Source organism: Notolepis coatsorum, assembly GCF_963971535.1.
Source record: "Notolepis coatsorum genome assembly, chromosome: 18".
NCBI lineage: Eukaryota > Metazoa > Chordata > Actinopteri > Aulopiformes > Paralepididae > Notolepis > Notolepis coatsorum.
In genome coordinates this window covers 38,259,807-38,280,278 of record NC_140182.1, presented here as the reverse complement: position 1 = coordinate 38,280,278, position 20,472 = coordinate 38,259,807, and the positions used below count along the sequence as shown (strand labels likewise).

Below are 20,472 nucleotides of genomic sequence, written 5' to 3'. Positions count from 1 at the left end.
GGAGAAACATCTACATGAGTGCTCTAGGGAGTTTGTTAAAGTTTCCTTAAACAATCTAATTGAAATAAACGTTCCATTTTTAAGGTTTTTTGTAGTGTGTTCCAGCTATCAGCTGCTGCGTACTGAAAGGAGGAACGGCCTTGTGAGGAGTTGGCATGGGGGGCGTTTACCAGGATATGTGTGGGTGACCGGGTGTGGTAATTTGGGAGTGGACGAGGGTGGACTAGGCGAGTAAGGTAAGGGGGATTACGGCCTAGAAGTGTTTTATATACAAAGGCCAGCCAGTGGATGTTGCGTCTAATCTCCAGGGAGGGCCAGTTTACTAGGGAGTATAGCTCGCAGTGGTGGGTCCTGTAGGGGGCATTGGTAGCGAAGCGAATGGCGGAGTGATATAGGATATCTAAGCGCTCTAGATCACCTTTACGGGCCAAGCGGTAGATTACATCGCTAAAATCAATTAGCGGCAGGACAGTCATCTGGACCAGGGTGAGTTTAGCAGATCTAGTGAAGGAGGAACGGTTCCTATACAGAAAGCTAAGCCTTGCTTTGACTTTGGCCTGCAGTTTAGTTAGGTGTTCAGAGAAGGAGAGTTTGGTGTCGATCCACACTCCAGGTATTTATAAGAGGTGACCAGTTCAAGCTTTTTGCCATCGGCGGCTACAATGGTGCCAGTCTGGGAGGTACCCTTGTGGCCGAACCACATAACTTTGGTCTTGCTGGTGTTTAGGACCAGGCAAAGGGCGGAGAAACCAGCTTGGATTTTTTGAAAGCTCTCCTGGAGAGTTTTCAGGACAGCATCCGGGGAGGGACCAGAGGTGTACAGGACTGTGTCATCAGCATAGAGGTGAATTAGGGAGTTTCCAGCGAACTGGCCTATGTTGTTTATATAGATGGAGAAGAGGATTGGAGCTAGTAAGGAGCCTTGGGGGACACCCTTAGAGATGGATAGGGACTGGGTTAATAGGTTGTCGGTTTTTATTGACTGAGTGCGATCAGAGAGGTAGTTCTCGAACCATGCTACACTGTGATTAGTGACACCAATGTCTCTCAGCCGCTCCAAAAGCTGTTCATGATCCACAGTGTCAAAGGCCTTGGCCAGATCTATAAAGGCAGCAGCACAGTAGAGTTTGGAGTCAAGGGCATTGAGGACATCATTGAGCACTTTCATCGTAGCAGTCTCACATCCATGCCCTGAGCGGAAGCCAGATTGGTTTTCCGAAAGTATGTTGTAGGTTTCTAGAAAGCTTGTGAGTTGTTTGCAAACTAGTCTCTCTAGCACTTTTGCTATACAGGGTAAAATTGAAATTGGGCGGTAGCAGTTGGGGTCAGTATTGTTTCCTCCTTTGAACAGGGGCCGTCCCAAGGCTGCTTTCCAAGCAGAGGGCAGTTCTGCTGTATGCAGGGATAGGTTACATAGATGGGAAATAGGTTCAGCAATGATGGGGGCTGCAGTTCTGTAGAAAAAGGGGTCTAACCCGTCAAGGCCAGGAGGTTTCTTGGGGTCGAGTTTGCTGAGTACTTCTAAAACGTATGTATGTACGGTATACTATAGATAGATAGATAGATAGATAGATAGATAGATAGATAGATAGATAGATAGATAGATAGATAGATAGATAGATAGATAGATAGATAGATAGATAGATAGATAGATAGATAGATAGATAGATAGATAGATAGATAGATAGATAGATAGATAGATAGATAGATAGACCACAAGTACAGTACAACGAAAAGAAGTTTGGCATCCAACCAGAGTGCAAATGTAACAGTAAAGTGCAAAAGCGATATACAATGTACATGTAATTAACTGGATATAAAATATATAGAGTACTACTGAGTAATAGTGTTGATCAGATGTATGTACAGTGTTATGGTATTATTATGTACAGTGATAGAGGTATAAAGACAGATATAGATATATAGAAATAATTGCCTACAAACCCAAAAACATTTGCTGTTATTATTATTCCTTGACAATAACACTGAACCTGTTACTGTTAAGTTAAGTTAAGCCTACAGCAGAGTGCATGTTGTTTAGAGGAGGCTAGCTTCGGCTAACAAAGAAGGGTTTTGGCTAACGACGAGGCCTCAACCACCATTGGACTAAAAGCAGAAGAGACGATAGAATAATGAATTTAGTTTTCCTTTCAAAGACTTTTCAAGGACAATACAGCACGGTTTCCCATCTTGTACAAGGTTTTGTTTATGGAATAAACAACGTTTTCCAAAAAGGTATGAAGTTGCCAGTGTAGAATTCTTATGATTACGGATTGCATTAAAGGGGAATGACAAAGATTGTACAGCCAGTATGAGAAGGTCAACGTCGGAGAGAGAAATAAACACAACGCAGGAACTACACGAACACAGATGAAGAGGTGATATAAGGCTGATTATGATCAAATCCAACAGTTGATGCCGTTGACAGCCGGATTGCAGATCGAGATTAGATTAGGTTGAGACGACGATGCCAACGGTGGTTAAAGACAATGGGGCTGGAGCAGTGCCAAGGCCATGAGAGAGGCCATGAGAGAGGGCACCAGCGGAACCGAGCGAAACCATGGACGCCAGACAACGTTAAAGAGAAAAAACTTGAGTGTGTCTCACGCTATGGGGTCTTAGCCTTATCTAACCTCGCAAGCCAATAAAAACGAACATATATGCATCCGTAAAAATAATTAAGCGACACAGAGAGAAAGCTAGCTGTAGTCATATGTGTTTTTGAAGACAATCGGAGATATGAACCAGTGCTCTGGCGGGAGGGGGTGGTGATGTGTGTTTTGGGAGAGCAGCAGAGCATGCAGTGTCTTATCTACAGAGAATGAAAACAGGCAGCCACAGACAGCACCGAGAGGAAAACAATGGTTGCCGTGAGGCAGCGCAAGAGAGATATAGTGTAACGCTCTGGGTTCTCTGGCTGCTGCCTGAGAACCGTACACCATTCTGACACCTGTCACTTGTTTCCCCTGTCACTAATTGTCTGTGTTTTCTGATTCGTTGTCACTGTGGTGCGTGTGGAATGTCTGGAATGTGTACCTATGTAACCCCTGTATTCCCTGTTTTATCGTCGGTTCTTCACACTACCTCCAGCTCGGTACACGGCGGTACCCCTGGACTCGGATGTTCCTGCTCCAGATCGTCTTGATTAAATTGTTCAATTCTTTATGCTACTTCAGTAGATGCTCGGCGTCATTGCCTATTCTCTGTTGCTCAGGTGTATTGTTCCAACATTAAAAGGAACCACTGATAGACAATCAATCCCTCTCTGCCTCCTTTATTCCTCTACTACTGGGACCTTGCCACTCACCGTAACAGAAGAACCGACCATCCAGGTACCATGGAGGCGATATTGGAAACATGCCCTGGAGCTGGTGGCGGATCGCCAACAACAGGTTAGCGCCGAGCTGGGTCGCCTGGGGAGGCTGTCCATTACCTCCCAAGAGACGGCAAGTTCGGCGTTAGCCACAGCCCAGATGGTTCACACGGAGGCTGCTGAGGCGAGGACAGTGGCTGCCGAGGCAAGGACAGCGGCTGCCGAGTCCGCGCCGGAGGAAGGGGCTGTCGGCGGTGAGAGAGTTCGGTCGTTCCTCTGTCATACCTACTAATCCCGATTTAATAGGTGTAACTGAGATCTATTTTGACCTGGCGGACGTTTTTAGTAAGACGTGTGCTAAGGCACTACCGCCTCATAGATCATACGACTGCCCCATTAATCTTCTACCCGGTACCTCTCCGCCCCGTGGGCGTATGTTCTCCCTCTCTCGCCCAGAGACAGTGGCTGAACACTGAACACTTACATTCAGGAGGCATTACTCGCGGGGCATATTCGTCCGTCCACATCTCCTGCCGGCGCTGGGTTCTTTTTCGTAGCTAAGAAGGACGGTACCCAGCGACCGTGCATTGATTATAGGGGGTTGAACGATGTTTCCATCAAGAACCGTTACCCTTTGCCTCTCATGGACACCGCCTTTGAGTGCTTACAGGGGGCACAGGTCTTCTCTAAACTTGACTTACGTAATGCATACAACTTGGTCAGGATTAGAGAGGGAGATGAGTGGAAGACTGCATTTAACACGCCCAACGGGCATTATGAGTATTTAGTCATGCCCTTTGGTTTAGCTAATGCTCCAGCAGTTTTCCAAGCCCTGGGCCCCGTTCCCCGTACCTGGTTCAACTAAGTCGATCAAGATGTCATTATCCAGATTCAGTTAACCCGATGTTTGAAGCCGGGATTTTCCTGTTCCTCAAAGGTGGATTCAGTCTCGTTAACTCAAGCCAGACTTGAGACCCAGGATAAGTGCGCGTGCCCGCCTCAGCCAAGAAGGCAGCAAGTGTCGAGAGCAGAGATCCTGATTCTCTAGCGACATTGATTGATTAATTGATTTAAAACTTTAGTAACATATTGCAGTACGGCTCAATCGCCTCGCCGACAAGTTAAATGCGTTATCTATAGGCTAATTTTAAGTCCCTCATTACCTCAATCAATCAGATTATATTTCTTTAAACTTGCCTGCTGGATTGAATAATCAAATGAGATCTTGCTAGCGAAAATAATTAGTTAAACTGTTATACAAAATAACGATACGGCTCTCTTCCCATTGATTGATGTATAGTCGATCTTTTACTTATCTCCACTGTGGTGTAACGGGTTCTTCTTTTGACTTTCACGCAGACGACCGGGGTTCGAAACCTAGTCTCCCCCTTCTTTTTGCGATGTAGGAATAATTCAATTTGGTGCACGTTGAGAGCTATATAAAGAATGACATCCTCAATGCATGTAGATTTATAATATTTTAACTTGAAACTAGGCTACTTTGGCGTATAATCATTAATATTATATTCCAAAAAATGATATTGGAAACACGGGGTTTCGAACACCGGTCGCTGGGTTGGCAGGATTGAGCACTACCGCTGCGCCACTGTGCCAGATGGGATAAATTCATTGTTTATACATTAATGAACGAGACAAGATCCACAATCCACGCATAGACACTTCAATTTTATGCTTGAATGAAACACAATCCAGGCGCTCCATTAAACATCCACAGCGGAGAATATGAAAGGAATCATAGCCAAACGAGCGATAGGTTTCAATCATTAAAAATATCCCCGCGGGATTCACATTTGCAAAGGTGCGCGTTGTTAGAATAACCACATAATGTGTACATCGCACCGAGCGAGCGCCACGGTATATATAACGTGCATTATTTAGGACAAAGTGAATTTAGTATCAGCATTTTGGGTCTATTTTACATTTCAAAAGCCCCCTCTGGAAGAATGGAGCACAAAAACGTAATTCAGAATGGTATAAAGCAGATCCTAGACTGTGGGAATAATTTCAGGAAACGCGCTGTCACTTTCTTTGCGGGGGCGTGGCTGTGCTTCATCCGGCTAACTTGAACTTAAACCCTGCTTTCGACCAGGCTCAAACTTTTGGATCTGTTGTCATGGTGATTTGGACAATCCAGGTACGGGGAGCCGGAAAGTCCGGCTTAAGTCAGACTTAACCGAAAGTTATCCGGCTAACTCAGTTATCCAGGTACGGGGAACGGGGCCCTGGTCAACGACGTGCTGCGGGATTTAATTGGGGTGTCGGTTTTTGTGTACTTAGATGACATCCTGATTTTTGCTTGCGATATGGTACAACACCAAATGCACGTTTGTGAGGTGCTAAAACATCTCCTCAGGCATCAGCTATTTGTTAAGGCAGAGAAGTGTGTGTTTCACACTGACACCATTTCCTTCCTGGGCTTTGTGTTGACGAAGGGTGATCTTCGCATGGATCCAGCCATGGTGAGTGCAGTCCAGTGGAGGCTGCTGACCAAATTTTTAGGTGAAGCACAAATTATTATATTATATATTCAATTATATTTTTTAAACATCCCCAACGCTGCAACACCCCCATTTCTCCCAGGTGTCAGGCTCCTCATTCGCTTCCATTCATTTTGGGGACCATGTTTAAATATCATCCTTCTGAAGTATAAACAAACTATACTGCTGTGACGATTTCAATAAAACAGACCTTTCTGAGTCAATGGTATGCAGTGGTGTTGCGCAATATGTCGGGGGCGCCCCCGCAGGGCAGACCACTCCCCTAAATCAAACCAAGCAGACCATGGCTCGGCGGCCCGATCAAACCAAGCAGACCATGGCTCGGCGGCCCGATCAAACCAAGCAGACCATGGCTCGGCGGCCCGATCAAACCAAGCAGACCATGTACAGTATACAGTGGCTAATCATCATCATTAGGTGGCTTCTTCGTTCCGAAGGTTGCCTATCACTCTCCAACCCATTCTGTCCCCACTTCTTCTCTCCAACTCCGTGACTCCGCCTCTCACTCCGCTCCAATCACAGACGTTGTCTACCCAGCCTCTTCTTGGTCTTCCACTTCCTCTCTTTCCATCCACCTTCCCCATCACCACCTTCTTGAACATCTCCCCGCTGGATCCTCTCAGAACATGCCCGCACAACTCCATCTTTCTCTTTTTCAACCTCTCCAGCAGCTGTTCTCCTTGCATATCCGCTCTTCTCAGTACCTCCTCATTCTTGATCTTATCCTTCCATGTTATCTTCAGCATCTTCCTCAGCGTCCACATTTCAAAAGAGTCTATCATCCTCTTTGCCTCTTCATTCAGCGTCCATGCTTCTGCTCCGTATGAAAAGACTGACATAACATACGTTTCCAAAATCCTGGGCCCTCATTCATCAACGTGGACGTAGAATATGTTCTATTTCCACACGTAATCACGGAATGTAGAACTAGTGTACGCACAGGGAAGTCGGGATTCATCACACGGTGCGTACGCAGGCTCTACGCTCCTCCGTAGAACTTTGTTCTACCGTCAATGCTCGTGCATGATTATCCATATATGGTCATGAAAGTGAGGAAACACCCCCCATGGGATGTGAAATAATGGACTGACCCGAGCGGTACTCTGAGAAACTCCACGGAGAATTCACTGCTGTCGAACCAAGAAGACACTATCGCGTATTATGGGATAAATAAAAGGCGGATTTGTAAACGGTGATGTCAGATATCAACGGCTCCCTAAGACCATTGCTGCAATTCTGCCTGGACAGCTCAAAATACTAATAAAGACCGTTCGTTGACCACTGTTTGGCGTTGGTTGTGTGTCATTATAACCGTGCTGTAATATGAATGCATTTGTGTTCGATTGGCTATATGATTTTTAGAGGCATCTATTTTGTTGTCGGCTAATAAAGACCGCGCTAGAATATGACTGCCTTTTCCCGTGTTGTTTGATTAATACCCAGGGATTAAAGTTCTCCTCAATTTGATTCCAAATTGCGATGGATCTCCCGTCAATTTTCTACCTGCTGCATATGATTTCTAGAGGCATACTACAATCCATTTTGATGTCAGTATTGGGTAGCCTACATAAACAATAATACGAGAGCTATACAAGAACAATGAATCTTACTGCCATGTATGATGTAGCCTATACGCCATGTGTAGCCTGCCTATATGTGATCAATTCAAACATGAACTTGAATTCCATCATGTCTGTGTGCGGGTCACTGCGGGAACTCACAAGGCTGTTGTCACAATGTAAATAAGAACGTGCACTGAAAAGTTACAGTATGTAGTTGGTTGATCATTTGTATGACAGTCAGTAAACCCTTGCAAAAAGTATCCGTTTTATTTAATGAATTGAAAACATTCAGCATCGCCTTCCTCCCGGCATCCAGCAATAACATGTATCAGGCAAATGCGCATCGCAACATTGACTGAGTGGAATCCCTTTCTATTCACATAACTGCATTTGTGATGGAGCTTTGACAGCTACAGTAACAGTCTATTGGTCGATCCATCTCCAATATCACGATGGACCGTGCCGCGGTGGCAAAGACCCGAGGGTGGAGAGGATCTTGAATGAATTCCATCATCATATATATATGTTGTGTGTCTGTCCACTATGTTTGTTACTTTGTTATTCCCCCCCCCCCTATCTATGTAAAGCGACCTTGGGTCTCTTGAAAGGCGCTATATAAAATGAAGCTATTATTATTATTGTTATTATTATTATTATCATCACATCTGTGCGGGAGCTCACAAATAGACTGTTAGTCTCAGTGAAGTTTCAACGGAGGTCATCTATTCTAACCAACAAATTGAAGTAGAAAGCATTTCGTGACCAATCTTATTTGGAAACATGACACACAAAATAATTTGCTTTTTATTCGAAACAATATCTAATCGCGTTTGGAGGTTGGTGTTTTGCGTCTGCCCCCCCGTGCCAAACAAGCAGGCCAACCTCTTGTTCGCGTGTGAGCCCGTTATAATTACACTACTGTCGCTATTTTACAATGAACTATAATGAATTACGGGTCATACAGAAGTTGAACACTAATGCACGGAAGCTTATTTCCGCCTTGAAACTAATGCAGGACTGAGGAGTGCTTATGCGTAGTAACGATATTCTACCACTGGGCGCGAGGTACGCCAGGTCCGACCTGTGCGTAGATGTAAGCACGGAGTCAAGTTCAAATCGAAATTGATGAATCCCACTCTTTGCTTAGAAATGATCGTACGCACAGGGTAAGCACAGATCTGTGCGTAGAACACGTTGATGAATGAGGGCCCTGGTCTTCGTTTTCCAACTTATGTTTCTTCTCAATAATTCTTTATGGTTCCAGAATGTGCCCTTTGCAATTCCGGTTCTTCTCTTAATGTCCATGTTAGCTCTTCCACCTTCACTGATCCAGCTTCCAAGGTACATGTACTCCTTCACTTGTTCAAGTTTTTCTCCATCCACCTGTATTTTACAAACAGTTCCTGGTGTTTTTTCAATGATCATTACTTTAGTTTTCTTTGTGTTTAGCGACATTCCATAGTTTTTGCATTCGACATTCAGCGTATTCATCATGTCCTGTAGATCTTCTTGACAGTTACAGACTATAGCAGTGTCATCCGCGTATCTTATATTGGTGATGTTCTCTTCGCCAAGTTTTACTCCTTTCCCTCCTCTCAGACCTTTTTTCATCAGTGATTCACTGTACATATTAAAGAGTACAGGGGACAAGATGCATCCTTGTCTTACACCCTTCTCCACCGGGAAGTCTCTTGATTTCTCCTTTCCTATTCTAATATACTATCAATACTACTATTGAATATACATACACTATTCATTTCATTTACACTATGCATTTCATAAAACCAGCATGTCATGTCTCCCTTAACTGTTGGTGAAAAGAGGGAGAACTACAATGACCAGAATGCCTGGCAATGTTTACTTCCTCCTCCTCCACAGAGGCACTAGTCACTAGATCAGTGCAACGTACGCTAGCCTAGCCACAAGCTAGCGGCAAACATTCATTCATTTAGGCAGCACCACTAACACAGTGCACATGCAAATATTATCTGCAGGCTGCATTAGCAGCCAGCAGCCAACGTGATACATTACATTGTGTTTATATGTGACATAGCCAAGTTAACAACGTTTCATTCCCTTATTCAAGTCTCTAAACAATTCGACTAGCTAACGTTAGCCATTAGCAAAGAACGCTAGCCTAGCCACAAGCTAGCGGCAACATTCATTCATTTACACTAACACAGTGCACATGCAAATATTATCTGCAGGCTGCATTAGCAGCCAGAAGCCAACATGATACATTACATTGTGTTTATATGTGACATAGCCAAGTTAACAACGTTGCAATCCCTTAATTAAGTCTCTAAACAATTCGGCTAGCTAACGTTAGCCATTAGCAAAGAACGCTAGCCTAGCCACAAGCTAGCGGCAACATTCATTCATTTACACTAACACAGTGCACATGCAAATATTATCTAGCCAACGTGATACATTACATTGTGTTTATGTGTGACATAGCCAAGTTAACAACGTTGCAATCCCTTAATCAAGTCTACAACAAGTATGTATTGTTCTCTAAACAGTTAGCTAACGTTAGCATCCAGGCTAATCAGGCTTTCGTTTTACAAACACTACAACTTACTTTTTTCTGATCCAGGTGCATAAGTCCACTTCTTCATGTTGCTCAGTTGCTGGTTTATACTTCGGTCCTAATGTTGGCGCAAAGTTTAATTTAGCCTACTGTGTGTTGTTACAGCTGTACTGTAAACTACTAGCTACAAGTTAGCTTGCCTTCACTGTCCAAGATGGCACGTTCACATCAACTACAACTACACTAGTCTTCAACTGAGATAAAAAAAAAAGATATATCATCCAGTGCACAACAATAAGTGAACAAGTGAATAAAGATCTTAAAATATGAATGATTATATTAGGCTAATTAATGTTCTTCTTCAGGCAAAATGCACACATGAGATGATGAAACACAACTTTGACTAGAACACTGACGCCAGCCCAGCTGCAGTTCTGCATGTATTTTACCAGGCAGACTCTGATTAGATTTGCAAGGCTGCCAATCATTCTACCTCCGTGTATTGGATGTCAAGGGCTGTCAATCATTAAATCCTCCATTCAATGGCAAGAGTTTAACTGCACAGTCCGTGCTTAGATGAAGTTAATAGCCTATTTTGATTGGCTGTTATTTATTATTTATTTAACAATGGGTCAACCTGTGCAGATATTCTGCACGAATAATTACTGCAGGCAATACTGCAGTGCAGGCCTGCTCAGAGCTGTACATTTTGGCCATTTTTGAAAAAAAAAAAAATCACTGGCATTTATTTTACAGAGGAAAACATTTATAATAAAAAAATAATAATAATAATTTAAAAAAAAAATATATATATATATATATAGGTATATGTAAATTAATAATAATTATGAATTATGAGTGAATTTGTATTTCACGTGTTGTCATAGAGAAACCTCCACTGGTGCAGTCTTGGACTGGCCACGGCCTTCGTCGCTCAAGGAGTTACAATGTTTTTTGGGCTTTGCGAATTTTTACAGGCGTTTTATTCGCAATTTTAGCGCCTTAGCCAATCCGTTAACAGCTCTCACTAAGTCCTCTCTCCCTGGCTTTGAATGGTTGCCTAGGGCAGAGTCGGCCTTCTGCGACCTCAAACGTCGATTTACCTCCGCCCCTGTACTGATCCGCCACGATGCAGAGACTCCGTTCATAGTGGAGGTGGATGCCTCTGACATCGCGGTGGGGGGGGGGTGATCTCTCAGAGATGTTTAAAGGACGGTAAAGTGCATCCTTGCGTTTTTTTTCCCTCGCCGGCTGTCTTCGGCCGAGCGTAATTACGACGTGGGTAATCGGGAGTTGTTGACAATCAAATTGGCACTGGAGGAATGGAGACATTGGTTGGAGGGTGCGGCACATCCCTTCATTGTTTGGACTGATCATAAGAACTTGGCTTACATCCAAGGGGCTAAACGCCTTAACGCTCGCCAGGCCAGGTGGGCGTTATTCTTCACTCGATTTCAATTTTCCATCTCCTATCGGCCCGGTTCCAAGAACATCAAACCTGACGCGGTGTCACGCCAGTTTGATCGTCCGGGTCGGGAGGAGAAGCCCCATCCTATTATTCCACAGGCCTTGATTTTGGCACCCGTGTCTTGGGGCATAGATATGGTGGTAAGATCGGCTCTGACACAGGAGCCCGATTCCGATTCCGGCACATACCTCTTCACTCTGGAGTTCATCCGTAGGAGGTTCTGGTGGTCGACAGAGGAGGGGGATACATGCTCCTTTGTGGCGGCCTGCCCGGTGTGCGCGCGCATTAAGACCTCTTGCCGTGCACCAGCGGGTCTCCTCCGACCGCTTCCTATTCCCAAACGCCCCTGGTCGCACATATCCCTGGATTTTTATTTCTGGCCTTCCCCTGTCAGATGGGTTCACCACCATTTTGGTGGTAGTGGACCGTTTCTCTAAGGCGGCCCACTTCATTCCCCTCCCCAAGCTTCCCTCGGCCCGAGAGACGGCTGATCTGGTGGTACAGCACGTCTTTCGGGTCCACAGGCTTCCAGTGGATATTGTGTCCGACCGGGGTCCTCAGTTCGCCTCCAGGTTCTGGAAGGCGTTTGCCTCCAGCCTCTGCGCCGGGGTTCCATCCGCAGTCGAACGGGCAGACGGAGCGTGTCAACCAGGATCTGGAGGGGGTCCTGAGGTGCTACGCTGCTGGGTGTCCGGCGATGTGGAGTAGGAGGTTGGCCTGGGCTGAGTACGCCCATAATACCCTCCTCTCCTCCTCTATTGGTATGTCTCCCTTTCAGTGTCAATATGGTTTTCAACCTCCTCTGTTTCCCGAACAGGAGCAGGAGGCTGAGGTGCCATCGGCCCAGGCACATGTTGCTTGCTGTCGCAGGACGTGGAACAGGGTGCGTGCGGCACTGCAGAAGGCCTCGGTTAAGGCTCAGCGGCAGGCTAACCGCAAGCGTCGTCCGGCTCCGGTTTTCCGTCCTGGACAGCGGGTTTGGCTTTCCACCCCGTGATCTCCCTCTCCCGGTGGAATCCAGGAAGCTGGCTTCTTGCTTCATCGGCCCCTTTAAAGTGGTTCGTCGGGTGAACCCTGTGGCTTACAGGCTGCGGCTTCCGGCCTCTATGAGGGTTTATCCGACGTTTCATGTGTCCCTGTTGAAGCCATTCCTCTCATCGCCTTTGTCCCCGCCACATTATTGATGGTCAGCCTGTCTATACGGTGCGGAGGATCCTGAGTTGTAGGCGGAGGGGTAGGGGGTTTCAGTTCTTGGTGGATTGGGAGGGGTACGGGGTAGAAGAGCGTTCTTGGGTGCCTCAAAGGGATATCTTAGACCCCAGCCTGATCGATGATTTCTTTCTAGAGTACTACACACTGTTGTTGGGTTTTGCACTAATTGTACAGTATGTCACCTCTGGTTTGCTGTCTCGCACTGATTGACTGTCACCTCTGGATGCTGTCACTGGCTGTCATTCTGGCTGTCACTAATTGATACCTTGGTATGTCAGGAATGTGGCCTTATAATGACTCCTGTTCTCTTTCTCCCTGCTGGAGCTTCAGATATCCCTACGTGCAGACTTCCCTGAACGAGTGCTGATCCTATTAGTTCTGTTCTCAGTTGACGCCTTGCGTCTTTCGTGTATTCTGATATCCTGCTCTACAGTATGTGTTCTCGCAATAAAGAGGACACACATGTTTTGAAGAGCAAACCACTTCTCCGTCTCTTTCTTCCTTGACCATTAGAACTCTAAACCTACATGCAATCGTAACAATACATGACATACAGATAGACAGTACTGCTACATCTTGTTTAAGAAGCACAGTGAAGTTACCTAATAAAATGTTCAATCAATCAATCAAACCGGTTGTTATTTGATCGATTGATTGAACATTTTATTACCAGATTGCAGAATGGGTACAATACAGTACGGCTCAATACACAATTGTTAAGGGGATGCAGACCAGAGAAAGACTTTCGTCTTGTTTACATCAGGGTCCCCCATTTTCAATTCATCATAACATATATGACATACATGACAGACAGTACTGCTACATCTTGTTTAAGAAGCACAGTGAAGTTACCTAGTAAAATGTTCAATCAATCCAACCGGTTGTTATTTGATTGATTGATTGATTGATTGATTGATTGATTGATTGATTGATTGATTGATTGAAAATTGTATTACCACATTGCAGAATGGGTACAATACAGTACGGCTCAATACACACAATTGTTAAGGGGATGCAGACCAGAGAAAGACTTTCATCTTGTTTACATCAGGGTCCCCCATTTTCAATTCATCATAACATACAGTATATGACATACATGACATACAGATAGACAGTACTGCTACATCTATACATTTATGACATACCAGATTTACAAATACAGTACTGTTTGTGATAAAAAAGTCTAAAAAAGAGAGTATATACATTTGACGAAGAAACTGTACATTGGAGGAGGTTGATAGGAGATTGGTAGGTGGGGTGGAGGGGGGTATTTCGTATAACACACTCCACGTGACCCCAGAACCTCAATGTAAATAAACCATAATCACCCTACAAAAACAGTACTGTATTTGTAAATCTGGTATGTCATAAATGTATAGATGTAGCAGTACTGTCTATCTGGGTTTAACATGGTTTGTGGAGCTCCCTCTGGTGTCTACTAGTGGATCTACTATTGGATCTACTTTCTCTGTGGATGGTTTTGTGAATAAATCTCCATTATGCTTCAATTACTGTGTGTTTATTCTATAGCAATAAGGTTGGGTGAATTCGGCCATTGTATAAAAGACATTACACCACTTGTAGTCGTGTGTTATAGGAATTAGATCATGCCTAGGGGGGGTGCGCGTAGGGGGCTGCGCATCGGGCCTAACAACCACCCCTAGGCATGATCTAATTCCTATAACACACTCCTGCACGTGATGTAATGCTTAAGTACATTTGTCCTCTGTACCGATGTCACTGGTTATCAATGTCAATAGTTATCAAAGGGTCCAGGGTTCGATTCCCGCTTGGGGACCAGGTTTCCATGATGCCAGGTACCCAGGTGGGGTATCTCCCAGGCCTTTCTGTGTGGAGTTTGCATGTTCTCCCCGTGCTCGCAAGGGTTTCCCCCCGATAAGATAAACCCAATGGAAAAACATGCACAACAACAGATCGCTAACGCTGTGGCGTCCTTGACGAAGACGGACAGGAGCACTTGGATTGGTCCCCGGGGCGCGGCTCACGCCCTATCTGCTCCCGGCTGCCCATGGGGGGAAGTACGACGGGATGGGTTAGGCGCAGAGACTCAATCGCATCGGCGACTGAGAAAAAGACAATGCATGTGTGTGTGTGTGTGTGTGTATCCCTGTGTGTGTGTGCCACTCCAATTGCATGTCCAGTTCGTTGCATGCCGAATAAAGACCCCCTAAAGAGGTCCTGCATTATTATTATTATTATTATACCGAACACCCTTTCCGCCGGGATACTGTTCTTACAGTTAGCCCCTTAGGTGCCTGTCTAGTCCGCAGTGCTCCGGGCGCAGGTCGAGTTCTGCTCTTGTTAAGACCTGTTGGCCTGGATTGAGGGATCAACCTCCTTGGAGGGTTGTCTCCCCGGTGCGCCAGCTGTTCCCACGACATTGTAGGGGGGAAGCCTCCTTGGAGCGCTTTGGAGCGGCGTGCCAGGTGGAGAAGGGCCTTCACCTATTGTAGGCCCTGTCCGATACGCTGGCGATGTGGGGGGTGGTGTCACCAGTGACCGTCTGGTGGGGTCTCAATGCCGCAGTCTTGTTGACCTTGCTAGGCCCCTTTTTCAGGGGGTCCTGGCCCCCGGGATATGGCCTGGGGCTGGGGCCTCCTCCGCACCCCGCTGCTACGGCCTTGCCACGGGTTTTTTTTTATTTTTTTACCCCGACCCGCGATGTTGGGGGCTGTGACGTGGGTTTTTTGCTTCACGTCCGTTCCCTGGTGGCGTGCGGGATGCGCGACCGAGTAGTCGCGGGCCCTTCTAAACAAAGGTGAGTCCCGCGGTCTGCTCACCCTGTGCATTGAGGTACTGTTCCCTCTTCGCACGGGTCCGGTCTCCCTCCCGTCCCTCACTAGGGGGGGGCCCGGATCCTCCCCGGTATTCTGATGGTTATATGGGACCTCAGTGGGTACATCTGTCGGGATTTCCGCTCTGCTCCGCTCTTGTTCCAATAGAGCAGAGCGCAAAGCCATATGAAATATAACAAAGGTTATCCTATAACCCTAGTTATATGAATATGGCGAGCGCTCTGCTCTGACTCACTGAGGACTCCATGTGTCTTCCGTTTCGGCGGTGAAAGACTGGGGAAGGAGCTGGTAGTATGGCCATGGCCCCGCTTATGTGTGAGCGGATGTGGGCGTGGCCAGGCAGGTGTGGGGGTGCGTGCATGTGGTTGAAAGTTTTCATGATAGCATATGATTAAAGGGACAGTTCCAATAGAGCAGAGCGCTCGCCATATTCATATAACTAGGGTTATAGGATAACCTTCGATTTGCCAGGTCCAAAAACCAACGCTTTAAGGAGATCTTTTATTTTTAGAGCATTAACTCTTCTGAATAACCTGCCTCAAAACCTCTGCTGCATTTACAGTAGATTCACTTTTAAAAATTATCTTAAATTGTATTTAACACTGTAAAGTATTTTGTTTTGTTTTTTTTGTTTTCTGTTTCTGTGCTTGCATGTAATTTTAGCCATCTTAATTGTTAGTTTCATTATGCATTGTGTGTTGAGTACTGACTTTTAATAATTTCGTTTTGCAATAATAATTGTTTTTGTATGTTTTTTTTGTGTGGACCCCAGGAAGACTAGCTGGTTGCTATGGCACCAGCTAATGGGGATCCGTAATAAAATAAAAATAAAAAAATAAAATAAAAAATGTGTGATGTCACTGATAGGCCTAATCTCTCATGGTCTAATATGTGGAAACTTGACACCTTTATCTTCAGCTACACAGAAAGCTGAGTAGGTAGTGACACATCTTGATATAATTATAAGCTGCCAACTTGGAATTCCTGGTACATATCAATGGGTGCTTGTTGTCAATTTGCATATTCATAGATCCTTGCATTTTCAAGGAGGGTACAGGGGTAGAGATGCTGTTTAGCCATTTTCAGTAGTTTATTGAATAATTTGGTGGAAAAACATAGTTATTTAATATAGAATTATTATATATATTTTTTTGCTTTCTCTTTTTCCCCCTCCTTTTTCCCATTTTTCTCCCATCCCAATGTTAGTCGTTATGCCAATTCCCAATCCCCTACCTGGTCGTTGCATGCTCTGCCCCCTACTGTCGGTCTGGGAGGGCGGAGACTATCACATGCTTCCTCTGACACATGTGTAGCCAATCCCCACTTCTTTTCACCTGGCAGCGCGGACTCTCACTGGGGGAGTGTAACGTGTGGAAGGATCACACTACCTCTCCCAGGTCCTTCCCTTGCTGTGCAGGCGCCCCGACGAACTGTAGGAGTCGCTGTTTTTACAACGACCAGGACCCACCCTCGCCGGCTTCCCACCCGCTGACACTGCCAATTGTGTCAGTATGGACGGTCGACCAAGCCGGAGGCAGCACAGCTGGATTCGATCCCACTGTCTCTGTGGTGGTAGACAGGCGCTTAGTCCGCTGCGCTACCCGGCCGCCCAATATAGAACATTTTAAGTGTTTAAAATACACCTGGAGGGGATATTTAATAACCACATAAATATCTGCAAAATTAAGCCTCCTCCAATGTTAGATGGATGAGACTTGGGGCAATCCAGAGCCATTCATTACCAGAGTTTGGACAGCAAGGTTTTAAAAGTCAGTGGCTTATGACTCACTAAGATAAGGGTGACCGCAACAGGGCATTCGCACTACAACCTGGCCAAACTCTGGTAATGAATAGCTCTGGGGCAACTGTCACACGTTTAAAGGTTTTGGGGAAAAACATCCAACGTCAGTATGAAACAGAGCGTTGTTGTTAAGGCAATTTAGCCAAGAATTATGTAACATGTTATGATGACTGTACTGTGACTTATATTTAGTACGGGTACTGGCTAAATATCAGTGGTCTGTTTCCCAGGAGCCACAACATCAAAGGTATCACTTTGTTTTCAAAAGTGGTGGGGACATTGGGCCTCATTCGCGAAGCGATAAGAACAGAATTCCTCTTATTTTGTTCTTAACTAGCATTTTTTCTTATTTTGTTCTTACCTGGGATTCAGCAATGTTTTCTTATTTTTGCTTTTCTCTTAGGGAAGACCCTTCTAAGAGTGGTCGAGAGGGGAGCTCCAGTAGCTCACCACGTACCTCGAGCGCTATTTCGGCGCCGGGGACAACCGTGCTCGTCACGGATCTGGGGTTTAGCGAGTTCGAATCCCGGACTGCAGCCGTGCCTTTCCCAGAGTGTCTTCCCCCCCATCTGTACCCCTTCAGCCTGTTTCTGTCGGTCATTCTTGACCAGAGTAAATGCGATAAACGCTAAAAAGAGCCAGGGGAATGGCCAAAGTTAAAAAAAAAAAAAAAAAAAGTGGTCGAGAGCAATCTTACCCAGATAAGAAACTCTTACCCAGATGAGGAAAAAAAAGCCTACCATTGGTCAATTGCCCCCAAAGTATTGGTGAATGAGGCTATTATCAGATTCACAACCTTCAGGACAATATCAACACCTGTATTCATGCAGGATTTACACTGCCACTAGGTCTCACCTCGACCATTTCTATGACGGCAATGAATCTCACATGCATATACAATGAAAATGGTGAATACTGGGGTGGTCACAGAACAAAGGTTCTTCAATTATTATAATATTTTTTATTATCTTTATTAGCTTTTTCCTGGTCGCGCAGGACCGACAGCTTTTTCTTGGCCACGCAGGACCGACAGAGGAGAGAGGGAGAAACGGGAGGAGAAGATGGGAAGACATGCGGCATATGGTCACCGGGTGTGGGAAACGAACCCGGGACGACCGCTTCGCGACTCAGCGCGCTATGTGGTGTGCTACTGGAGCGCCCCAAAAGGTTCTTAAACTTAATTTTTGGAGGTTAGACTAGCTAGGGATTAGCAGCTGGGTGGGGGTGGGGAGGGGATACATTGGGGTCTCTGGCCATGACTCTCAGTGGTCAGTTTTAGGGATGTGCAGTAGGAGGGGCAAGACAAACTCCTATATAAAAAGAAATTAAAGCTGGGACAGAACTGGGAAGAAGATTAGAGGACGCGACAACTAGATGGTATGTAGGAACAGGACATATCGGGCGAAACTAACCTCTCTTGTGTTGCTTGTTCTGCGTTTGTCAAGTAGCTTAGGCCGCTTAATAGTGAATTGGGAATTCACTTAATTCAGTCTCTCCAATAATTGTCTTGTCATCATATTTACAACTACTTGTCAATAATCATGAATTTGTTGCCGTTATATGATAACGTCATAGTATTTTTATTGTAAAATCGTCATAAAATATGAAATGATTCAAATTAAATATTGTAATTAAAAGAAGTAGTTTGTGTAATCTATTTTATACACAACCACCTATATAGTCATACAGGATTTACACTACAAACTATTATCACAACCTTCAGGACAATTACACCACATGATTGCAACAATATGTATGTGACACATTCATTCTGCATAGTGCATATATAGACCTATAGCAAATAATCTTATACCAACCTGTATTTCCTATCATATAGGACTTCCACCATATCACACATCCTGGCTTAGAGACGCAATGATACAATAGCCTAATGTTTACCAAGGAACAACCAATGCATAAATACTTGTATAAAACACAACACCTTGGAGACAAGAACTAACATAAGCTTACCTTATGCAATGAGAAGAGATTTCACCATATCGCTGGTCGTGTCTCTCCATAAAGCTGGATCTGTAATGTTGTTGAACCAGTCCTCCTGCATTCACAGGTACTCATGGGTACTTTTATTCCACGCCTTTCAAAAAGCTCTGTGGATGTGTTTTTTTTTATTATGAAAAACATTACTCTAAATAAAAATGTTATCCATAGCACCTTTAAATGGTTGGATTACTCAGAAGCACATTTGAAAGGGGAAAAGGGCTTTCAGACAGACGTAAACACCATTATACTAGAAATTATGTTAATCGTCATTCGATGATGATAATTTCATTTCATAATTCATTTCATGTCATTTGAATTATATTTTCATTGCCAATGAACCATCTGAATATCACATACAGGAATGTGGGTGTTCATCTACAGCCACTTTGGCAGCTAACGATGCGCACTCTTAAAAAAAGCATGTGTTAAAGGAACACTCCAACATTATGGGAAATGCGCTTATCGTCTTCTCCAGAGCCAGACAAGAAGATAGATACCAATTTCCTCTCTGTGTTCAGTAGAAAGCTATCTGGTGGCGAGCTAGCCTAGCTTAGCGTGAATGAATGGAAGCGGATACGGACCACTAGCCTAGCTTAAAACTCCTGTGTTTTTGGCTAACAGCTACAGTATGCCAGCTGGTCCGTATTGAAATGTAAAACTGTATTGACAATTCTCCGTCTCTTCCCTTGGTCTCTAATTTCCCCATTTGTCATGTAAACCAGGCATCTGCCTACATATCAACGTAGAGTACATTTTAACGCATAACCAGAAAAACGAATCGAATTGTGATCTCAAGATTGAAATTCATAGGGGCGGCTGGGTGGCGCAGCGGACATTGCGCTCGTCACCAACGCAAGAGGCACCGGGTTCCACTCCGGCTGTCGGCGTTGCCTCCGGCTTGGGCCAGCCGTCATACTAACTCAATTGGCAGAGTTAGCGGGTGGAAGTCGATGGGTGGTAATCTGGACGTTGTGGACAGCGACTCCTACAGGTCGGTTGGGGACGCCTGCACAGCAGAGACAGGAAATGGCGGGGGTAGTGTGAGCCTCCCACACGTTACACCTCGCCAATGAGAGTCCGCGCTGGCAGGTGAAAAGATGTGACAGGCTGCCTCCTCGTGTATCGGAGGGGACACGTGATGCAAGGCTTCTATCCTCCCTACAACCGGCCAGTGGGGGGCATATGCGAGCAACGTTCAAGACAGGGGAGGGAAGAATTGGCACAGTGGAATTGGGATGGGAGAAAAATAG

At 45.2% G+C, this 20,472-nt stretch overlaps 1 protein-coding gene across 1 annotated transcript in view; it reads right to left on the bottom strand.

Annotated features, from left to right (window-relative positions):
* tat (tyrosine aminotransferase) overlaps window positions 1-19,221 on the bottom strand; it is a 55,838-nt gene extending 36,617 nt beyond the window's left edge. Inside the window, exon 1 of the mRNA XM_084334647.1 lies at window positions 19,193-19,221. The gene's annotated coding sequence lies outside the window, so the exon portion shown is untranslated. The remainder of the gene's footprint in view (window positions 1-19,192) is intronic.
* Window positions 19,222-20,472: the final 1,251 nt, after the last annotated feature.